Source organism: Coregonus lavaretus, assembly GCF_964263955.1.
Source record: "Coregonus lavaretus genome assembly, contig: HAP1_SCAFFOLD_408, whole genome shotgun sequence".
Lineage (NCBI taxonomy): Eukaryota > Metazoa > Chordata > Actinopteri > Salmoniformes > Salmonidae > Coregonus > Coregonus lavaretus.
This window is the reverse complement of record NW_028162593.1, coordinates 141,324-152,730: the sequence shown is the minus strand read 5'-3', so window position 1 is coordinate 152,730 and position 11,407 is coordinate 141,324.

Genomic DNA, 11,407 nt, shown 5'->3' with positions numbered 1-11,407 from the left:
GGCCAACCCTGTTCTATCAGATCCCATCCGTACAGCACACACACTGCAGAGAGACAACATGGTAGATTAATAAGACACACACACAGTGTGCGTCTGAAATGACACTCCATTCCCTGGACTATTGGTGTGTGTGTGTGTTTGGCTGTGTGTGTCTACTTTTTCTACATATCCAATAGACTGTCATATGGCTTGTTTCTAAAGGGATTATGTTGACAATTAATATTCTGTGAATTATATCACCACATAAAACCCACGCCATGAAATCAGTGGTTGGCCCAGTTTCCTAATAAAACGATTAATCATGTATCCTTAATTCAGACGGCAGACAAGCATAGACATGTTATCCAAGAACTATCTACTCCAGTTTCTATCCAAGCTATTTCTCTCTGCGGTCGCTTCATGTGACTACACTTCCTGCTGAGCACCAGTGTTAAAGGTCCCCCCTGTGTGTTGATCCAGCTGGGTAGAGTGGTCCATATAGGACATGAATGGGCAACCGGCCGGCCGGCTCGCGGATCAATTACCAAAAAAGAATCCATATTTTGTTCTATTTTTTAAAAAAAATTTACTTGGCCGGGGTCTCAACTCACTGTTGAGAGTTAGAATAGTAGAATACACAAGGTGCAATTTCGATATTTTTTTCTAAATCATCGTTGTATTACCGACCAGGGGTCACTGATATCATATTCTTCTCTCCGCCCCATGGCAAAAATGAGTAGAATTGCAGGAAATGAACTCGAAAACGTTTCTCTCTGCTGTCAAGAAGGGGGCCACTAAAATGTTTTGCTCGCAAGGGTGGGGGAGGAGGGAGGGGGCAAAAGTGGTGTGTGTCTACCTCTATGGGAGGCTCAGGGAGAGTGTGTGTCTGTCTGTGTGTGTGTTTGTCTGTGTGTGTGCGTGTGTGTGCGTATGTGAGGGGCGGGTGGGCAGGGGATAGGCCTGATAATTCACTTCCTGGGGTCAAAGGTCAGACTCATTCTCTACAGTCTAGACACCGCTATCAGAGGAGAAGAGTGGATTGTATCTAATGCTGAGAGAAGTGGAGAGTGTGTCTTTCTCTAGCAGCTGTTTAAAGACTTTGTTGTGGGACAGTGGAATGTGTGAGTGAGAAGCAGTTGGTTATCGCTGGCACTGCTGTGTGTGTGTGTGTATGTGTGTGTCTGCGTTTTTGCATGCGTGGCCATGCACACGTGAGTGTGTGTGTAGAAACTGGCTGTAGTGCAGGCTCTGGGGTAGAGTGTGTGTTAAATGGTTGGTGTAAATAAAACAGGCAGAGCACGGCCCGGGAGCTGCTTAAAAAACAGCACAGATTTATATGGCTGGGGCTGGAGTGTGTGTGTGTGTGTTGGTGTGATCTGATCAATGAATACAGACACAAACACACACATTTAGATGCTTCATTGTGGCTCCAAATGAAGTATCTACAGCGTTTGTCGCAGTACCTGTGTCTATTTGATGTTGTTATAGAGAATCCTAAATGAATATATTGTTATTGTTGTCACTAAATTCAAAGTTATCATGGCATCATAAACAAGCTGTCTAGCTCTCTGTCTCCTAGTAGCCTAGAAATAATAGTTCATTAACTTAGAGGTTTACTGCTGGAGGGAGAAGGGAGGGAGGGAGGGAGGGGCTGAGATGGAGAGAGAGAGTGAGGGAGAGAGGGGGGGTGAGAGGGAGAGGGAGAGAGAGAAGGAGAGAGAGAGGGAGAGAGCGAAGAGAGAGAGAGAGCGAAGAAAGAGAGAACGAGAGAGAGAAGAGAGAAAAGAAACAGAGCCTGTAGCCACAACCTCTTTCCCAAGGATTTCCCACAGTCCAGCTAGGAGTGGGGGAGGGAATGTGTGTGTGTGTGTTTATGTGTGTGTGTGTGTGTGTGTGTGTGTGTGTGTGTGTGTGTGTGTGTGTGTGCATCATGAAAAGGGTGAATCATGAGAGGGGGAGGAACATTCAGTAAGACAACACACACACCAACCAAGGTTGCCATGCAGGACTTTCCTGCCCCTATGTTTGAGTGAAGAGCTGTATGAGCAGTCCTAGGGTTAATGATGAAGGGCATAGAGGGATAGTGTCTGAAATGACTACGGTCAGTTAAACATGTTAGAAAACCAAAGCCTGTAACAACAGTCACTCTGTATTCTGTTGTTATGTCCCTTGGGTCATGGGAAGTGAGGAGTGTGTGTACGTGTGTGTTTGAGAGGGAGAGAGTGTGAGTGTGTGTTTTCATGCTTGTGTGCATCGGTTTGTGTGTGTTTCCCCTTTTTTTTCCAGCAGTGGTGGCAAGGGTAGCGTTAGCGCAATGCCATGCTAGCTGTTCCCATAGACATCCAGTCATTGAGCTAACGCTAGATAGAAACTTCCTTCAAAATGCATGTGAAGACATAAAATGGTATCCATGATTTCATCTGAATATGTGTGAGTAGAAAAAGGGCTTAATTGCCCAAATCTTGCACTATCCATTTCAAAGGGCATATCTGTAGAAATCTATATTGAAATGTATTTTTACAACATCTTTTTTTAGAGGGACACACTGGTGTGTGTGTGTGTATGTAGTGTGTGTAGTGAGGGACAGTGTGTAGGTCAATGTGACGCAACGTCACTCTAAACATCCCCTCCAACACTCTCTGGATCTCCCTACTGACAGCTCCTGTTAGTGAAAGAGACAGAGGGAGAGGAAGAGAGGAAGAGGGGGAGGGGGAGAGGAAGGTGGAATAAGAGAGAGAGGGGCGGGATGGATGGACAGAGGGGGACAGAGGGGGAGAGAGAGAGAGAGGGGGAGAGAGGGGGAGATAAAGAGAGAGAGAGAGAGAGAGAGAGAGAGAGAGAGAGAGAGAAGAAAGGAGGGATGAACCGTCATTGTAAATAAGAATTTGTTCTTAACTGACTTGCCTAGTTAAATAAAGGTTAAATAAAATAAAATAAAAACAGAGGGAGAGAGGGAGCGTGGCTCCCAGGACTGTATTTGCCCTCTAATATGGCCCACAACTGAGTGAGGCCCACAAGAGGAAGGAGAGAAGGAGGGAGGGAGGGATGGAGGAGGGAGGGAGAGGGTGTTGGAGGGAGGGAGGGAGCAGGGAAGGAGAGTGGGATAGGGCGGCCTCATCCTCCGTTCCATCACTGTGTCCTAATATGGAGGCATCTGAAACCACACAGACCTAGTTCTCAAGGAGAGAGAGAGAGAGAGAGAGAGAGAGAGAGAGAGAGAGAGAGAGAGAGAGAGAGAGAGAGAGAGAGAGAGAGAGAGAGAGAGAGAGAGAGAGAGAGAGAGAGAGAGAGAGAGAGACGAGAGAGAGGAGAGAGAGGAGAGATGAGAGAGAGAGAGAGATATTGTTGGTATACTTTAGTTAGATGTTCTTGTTGGCTATATATTTACTAAATGTTGGGCGTGGGTTTCACACGCACACACACACGCACACACTTCCACACACACATTTCATTGGCTGCGTCTGGGACCAGAGCAGACCGTGTGACCCCGAAGGTCGCTGTAGATGATTTTGATCATGTGGGTCTAAGCCGCTGAGAGGTCAAGGGTCAGTGTCAGGGGTCAGGTGACAGGAAGTGGTGAAGTCCAGACCAGGATGCTCCGGGATTCTCTCTAAAACCCACTGTCTTTATATTCCCGCTGCTGGAACGCAATAAAGTGAAAACTTTGGCTCTCAAAAAGATGGATGACTTAATGGAGTGTAGTAATTATTGAAAAGTCAAAGCTCTTGGCAATGTAATGTAGGTGACTTATACAAAATATTAATGAATAAATAGTAAAAAGTCATTTTAACCCTTGCTCTCCACTACAGAGCAGTAAATGTTTATAACCCAAGTGTATGATTCACAGGAGGCTGCTGAGGGGAGAACGGCTTTTGTTAATAATATGCAAGTCAATCTCTCATGGCTCAAAGTGGAGGAGAGATTCACTTCATCACTACTTGTTTTTGTAAGAAGCGTTGACAAGCTGAATGTACTGAGCTGTCTGTTAAACTACTAGCACACAGCTCGGACACCCATGCATACCCCACAAGACATGCCACCAGAGGTCTCTTCACAAATCCCAAGTCCAGAACAGACTATGGGAGGCGCACAGTACTACATAGAGCCATGACTACATGGAACTCTATTCCACATCAGATAATTGATGCAAGCAGTAGAATCAGATTTCAAAAACAGGTAGAAATACAACTTATGGAACAGCGGGGACTGTGAAGAGATACACAGGTACAGACACGCATACGCACACAAGCGCTAGCACACGCACTCTACACACACATACATTGTAATATTGTTGTATGGTGGTATTATACATTTTGTATTGTAGATATGTAGTGGTGTAATAATGTAATATGATGTACTGTTTTATATTTTGTTTTATATGTAATGTAAGTGCCTTAATGTGTTTGGACCCCAGGAAGAGTAGCTGCTGCCTTGGCAACAGCTAATGGGGATCCCTAATAAATACAAATACAAACGGCTCATAATAATGGCTGGAACAGAGCAAATGAAATGGCATCAAACACATGTGTACCATTCCACTTATTCCGCTCTAGCCATTACCACAAGCCCATTCTCCCCAATTAAGGTGTCACCAACCTCCTGTGGTATGATTTCACCGCTGTTCCGTTCACCCTATACTGGTCTATAGGTTAAGTTCCCACTGTCCAGTGGTTGTTGTGTAGTATTGGACACCTGTAGGGTGTGGGTGTGTTTCCGGTCTGTTTGGATTCAAAGCGAGAGGAATGGACTGGGCTGTGGTGTAGACGGAGTTAGGGTGTACATGTGGAATGTCACACACACACACCCCGCTCACACACATACGCTCACATATACACACCCCGCTCACACACATACGCTCACATATACACACCCCGCTCACACACATACGCTCACATATACACACCCCGCTCACATAAATACACTCACATATACACACCCCGACAGACTGACAAGGAGGTAGGAGTGGTACTCTCTTCCGCTCTTGTCTCATTCATACGCTCTCATTCATTCATTCATTTATTCCATCATTCATTCTTTCATTAATTCATTCATTCATTCATTCATTTATTCCATCATTCATTCTTTCATGAATTAATTAATTAATTCATTCATTCCTTTATTCCATCATTCATTTATTCATTCATTCATTCATTCATTCATTCATTCATTCATTTACTCCATCATTCATTCATTCATTTATTTATTCATTCATTTATTTATTTTTATTAATTTATTAATTTATTAATTTATTAATTTATTAATTTATTAATTTATTTATTATTATTATTATTATATTATTATTTATTTATTTATTTATTTATTTATTTATTTATTCCATCATTCATTCATTCATTCATTCATTCATTTATTCCATCATTAATTAATTAATTTATTCCATCATTAATTTATTCCATCATCATTCATTCCATCATTTATTCATCCAATCATTCATTCATTAATTCCATCATTCGTTCATTCATACACACTTTCCTGTGTTCCAACCTTCTATTTGATCATGTTTCAGTCTTTATCACTCTTTTAACTATTCTTATTTGCACTCCCTCCATCTCTCCATCTGTCTTTCTCTCTTGAACTAGTCCAATGTCTTTCATTTTCTCGCTCTCCCTCTTCCTCCTGATGACGTGTGTGTGTGTGCTTGCATGCATCCGTGTGTGTCAGGGTTTCCGTTAGCCGGGAATAGCTGGCTTTTGGGCGTTTTTTTTGTTGAAAAGCCGATAAAATTGGTGCCGCCAATTGCCTGGGAGAAGAAGAAAAAATCCCTTAGTGAAGTAATGCTTTTTAGCCTCTTCATTGGTGGAAATACCAGTCCATGGAAACTGGTCATGCTTATCGGTTAATAGGTTAATATGCATAATTTAGTGGAATTACATTACTGTGTGTATACAGTATATTTGTTATGTATCTAATGTATCACACTCGTACGACATACAGATACAGAGCCTTTGAGCGGAAAATCTGTCAGACAGCATGAAAGCTGCTGCTACAGCATCTCAAACAGCAAACATAGGCAACGGAAGCCAGGCTTCATTAGTGCATCACACACCACTTTGTAATGAGCTGGAGGCAGGACACGTTTTGAAAACATATACTTAATTGTTTGAAACCTGAACGTTTTAATACAGTGGGGAAAAAAAGTATTTAGTCAGCCACCAATTGTGCAAGTTCTCCCACTTAAAAAGATGAGAGAGGCCTGTAATTTTCATCATAGGTACACGTCAACTATGACAGACAAATTGAGAAAAGAAAATCCAGAAAATCACATTGTAGGATTTTTAATGAATTTATTTGCAAATTATGGTGGAAAATAAGTATTTGGTCACCTACAAACAAGCAAGATTTCTGGCTCTCACAGACCTGTAACTTCTTCTTTAAGAGGCTCCTCTGTCCTCCACTCGTTACCTGTATTAATGGCACCTGTTTGAACTTGTTATCAGTATAAACGACACCTGTCCACAACCTCAAACAGTCACACTCCAAACTCCACTATGGCCAAGACCAAAGAGCTGTCAAAGGACACCAGAAACAAAATTGTAGACCTGCACCAGGCTGGGAAGACTGAATCTGCAATAGGTAAGCAGCTTGGTTTGAAGAAATCAACTGTGGGAGCAATTATTAGGAAATGGAAGACATACAAGACCACTGATAATCTCCCTCGATCTGGGGCTCCACGCAAGATCTCACCCCGTGGGGACAAAATGATCACAAGAACGGTGAGCAAAAATCCCAGAACCACACGGGGGGACCTAGTGAATGACCTGCAGAGAGCTGGGACCAAAGTAACAAAGCCTACCATCAGTAACACACTACGCCGCCAGGGACTCCAATCCTGCAGTGCAAGACGTGTCCCCCTGCTTAAGCCAGTACATGTCCAGGCCCGTCTGAAGTTTGCTAGAGTGCATTTGGATGATCCAGAAGAGGATTGGGAGAATGTCATATGGTCAGATGAAACCAAAATAGAACTTTTTGGTAAAAACTCAACTCGTCGTGTTTGGAGGACAAAGAATGCTGAGTTGCATCCAAAGAACACCATACCTACTGTGAAGCATGGGGGTGGAAACATCATGCTTTGGGGCTGTTTTTCTGCAAAGGGACCAAGACGACTGATCCGTGTAAAGGAAAGAATGAATGGGGCCATGTATCGTGACATTTTGAGTGAAAACCTCCTTCCATCAGCAAGGGCATTGAAGATGAAACGTGGCTGGGTCTTTCAGCATGACAATGATCCCAAACACACCGCCCGGGCAATGAAGGAGTGGCTTCGTAAGAAGCATTTCAAGGTCCTGGAGTGGCCTAGCCAGTCTCCAGATCTCAACCCCATAGAAAATCTTTGGAGGGAGTTGAAAGTCTGTGTTGCCCAGCGACAGCCCCAAAACATCACTGCTCTAGAGGAGATCTGCATGGAGGAATGGGCCAAAATACCAGCAACAGTGTGTGAAAACCTTGTGAAGACTTAAAGAAAACGTTTGACCTGTGTCATTGCCAACAAAGGGTATATAACAAAGTATTGAGAAACTTTTGTTATTGACCAAATACTTATTTTCCACCATAATTTGCAAATAAATTCATTAAAAATCCTACAATGTGATTTTCTGGAAAAAAAATTCTCATTTTGTCTGTCATAGTTGACGTGTACCTATGATGAAAATTACAGGCCTCTCTCATATTTTTAAGTGGGAGAACTTGCACAATTGGTGGCTGACTAAATACATTTTTTCCCCACTGTACATATTATGAGGCATGTCATACCTTGCTTCAAAGTACACTACATGACCAAAAGTATGTGGACACCTGCTCGTCGAACATCTCATTCCAAAATCATGGGCATTAATATGGAGTTGGTCCCCTTTTGCTTCTATAACAGCCTCCACTCTTCTGGCAAGGCTTTCCACTAGATGTTGGAACATTGCTGCGGGGACTTGCTTCCATTCAGCCACAAGAGCAGTGGTGAGGTTGGGCACTGATGTTGGGCGATTAGGCCTGGCTTGCAGTTGGCGTTACAATTCATCCCAAAGGTGTTTGATGGGGTTGAAGTCAGGGCTCTGTGCAGGCCAGTCAAGTTCTTCCACACTGATCTCAACAAACCATTTCTGTATGGATCTCGCTTTGTGTACTAGGGCATTGTCATGCTGAAACAGGAAAGGGCCTTCCCCCAAACTGTTGGAAGCAAAGAATCGTCTAGAATGTCATTGTATGCTGAAGCGTTATTTCCCTTCACTGGAACTAAGGGGCCTAGCCCGAACCATGAAAAACAGCCCCAGACCATTATTCCTCCTCTACCTAACTTTACAGTTGGCACTATGCATTGGGGCAGGTAGCGTTCTCCTGGCATCCGCCAAACCCAGATTAGTTTGTCGTACTGACTGCCAGATGGGGAGGCGTGATTCATCACTCCAGAGAACGCGTTTCCACTGCTCCAGAGTCCAATGGCAGCGAGCTTTACACAACTCCAGCCGACGCTTGGCATTGCGCATGGTGATCTTAGGCTTGTGGGCGGCTACTCGGCCATGGAAACCCATTTCATGAAGCTCCTGACGAACAGTTCTTGTGCTGACGTTGCTTCCAGAGGCCGTTTGGAACTCGTAGTGAGTGTTGCAACCGAGGACAGATGATTTTTACGCGCTATGCGCTTCTGCATTTGGCGGTACCGTTCTGTGAGCTTGTGTGGCCTACCACTTCACGGCTGAGTCGTTGTTGCTCCTAGACGTTTCCACTTCTAAATAATAACACTTACAGTTGACCGGGGCAGCTCTAGCAGGGCAGAAATTTTACGAACTGACTTGTTGGAAAGGTTGCATCCTATGATGGTGCCATGTTGAAAGTCACTGAGCTCTTCAGTAATGCCATTCTACTGCCAATGTTTGTCTATGGAGATTGCAGGGATGTGTGCTCGATTTTATACACCTGTCAGCAACGGGTGTGGCTGAAATAACCAAATCCATTAAGTTGAAGGGGTATCCACATGCTTTTGTGTATATATAGTGTAGCTTAGCCAAAATCAGACCATATCTGTGGAGGCAATTATTTTATATCAACTTTCTTTCATTGTCTAGTAGCCAAAGGCACAATCCTAGTCATATTAGCAACCCATGCTAGTTGTTGCAATGAGATCTCACCTCTTTCAAAATTCCTAATGAATATTTTAATCTCTGTCACATGAAACCTCTCGCGTGTGCAGTGCCCTTTTGACAACAGTGTTTTCCTGCTAATTACATTAATGAACGAACATTCACTCGTATCCTACTGCCTTGTGCACATTGCTGCCCTTATAATGTGAATAAATAATAATTTATCAACATTTTAAGCTAAACGCTCTGATCTGTTGCATCAGACTCATTGCTTTTTAAAGTTTATTTGATGTAGCCTAGGCCTACTGGTTGGATGAATTTGGGATCTATTGTCCCACAACTGTCCCAGAGTATTTTTGGAATAGGTTATTTATTTCTCGACTAGCTGACCAATAGAATAGTTTAACTGTTCTACTCTGGGGGATAGTAGATTGACATACTGTAGGCTAGTGATTTTTCTGTTTGTTACTCGTCTTGTTGGCTGAGGAAAAATAAATGTGGACAGTTATTCTAACATCTTCAAAGTGTGCATCAGAATTCGGTAAGAAGGACCGCACATCGTTGCATCCTCGAGTTGCACGTTCTGTTAATATGAATTACCGTAATCTAAATGTGAGTTTTGTCATTCTGAGCACCGTGGGTGGACGCCCTAATCAGGTTACGTACCCAATGCATATGGGTCCAGTCAATTTCTCAAATGTCCAGTAAATTAAAATGCTGCCGGTCAAATGTCCAGCGCCACATTTTCCTAACGGAAACCCTGGTGTGTGTGTGTGTGTGTATATGTGTGTGTATGTGCTGGCATGCGTCCATGTTTGTGTTTATCTCCTGTCATGAACATTTAATAGTGCGTGAGTCTTGGGGGTAGGATACTGCAGTGTTCACTGAAGATCCAACTGAGTCATACACACAGGGTGTCTCTTCTATACAGGGGGTCTCCTCTATACAGGGGTCTCCTCTATACAGGGGTCTCCTCTACACAGGGGTCTCCTCTATACAGGGGGTCTCCTCTATACAGGGGTCTCCTCTATACAGGGGTCTCCTCTACACAGGGGTCTCCTCTATACAGGGGGTCTCCTCTACACAGGGGTCTCCTCTATACCGGGGTCTCCTCTATACAAGGGTATCCTCTATACAGGGGGTCTCCTCTATACAGGGGGTCTCCTCTATACAGGGGGTCTCCTCTATACAGTGGTCTCCTCTACACAGGGTCTCCTCTATACAGTTGTCTCCTCTATACAAGGGTATCCTCTATACAGGGGGTCTCCTCTATACAGGGGTCTCCTCTACACAGGGGTCTCCTCTACACAGGATCTCCTCTATACAGGGGGTCTCCTCTACACAGGGGTCTCCTCTATACAGGGGCTCTCCTCTATACAGGGGCTCTCCTCTATACAGGGGCTCTCCTCTATACAGGGGCTCTCCTCTATACAGGGTGTCTCTTCTATACAGGGGGTCTCCTCTATACAGGGGTCTCCTCTATACAGGGGGTCTCCTCTACACAGGGGTCTCCTCTACACAGGATCTCCTCTATACAGGGGCTCTCCTCTATACAGGGGGTCTCCTCTATACAGGGGGTCTCCTCTATACAGGGGTCTCCTCTATACAGGGGGTCTCCTCTATACAGGGGCTCTCCTCTATACAGGGGGTCTCCTCTATACAGGGGCTCTCCTCTATACAGGGGGTCTCCTCTATACAGGGGCTCTCCTCTATACAGGGGTCTCCTCTATACAGGGGGACTTCTCTATACAGGGCGCCAAAGATACTTTGTATGATACTGTGTGTTTGTCTGCTATGCACAAGTGTGGAAGTGTGTGTGTGTGTTGTCTGCTTGTGTTAGTGTGTGTGTGTTGTCTGCTTGTGTTAGTGTGTGTGTGTGTGTGTGTGTGTGTATCCCTCCATCTCAGTGTGTGTGTATATACATTTATTTGTGTCAGCCTATAGTGTGTGTGCGTGCTATCTTTGTCTAGTGGTGATGTGGTCATCATTACAGGCTGTAGGGACAGTACACCAGATGTAGGCAGCAGAACCGTGGGTGGTACTGCCCTCCTAGGAGACCAACTCTGCATCTTAGGGAGGGGTGTGTGTGTTTGTGTGTTTGTTCGTGCATGTGTGTGTGTGTGTTTAAGGAAATAGCGGCCCTTGGTACAGGAAGAGTATGATGGTATCAAATTCTGGATACCGGCCAACCCTAGTGTGTGTGTGTGTGTGTGTGTGTGTGTGTGTGTACTAGGGAATATTTGTTGCTGTTCCTCCCCTGCAGTATTGGTATGCAGCATCTGCTTTGATCATTAACCCAGGGCAGCTGACACTTGTTTGTTTATGTATGCATCTGTCCCTCA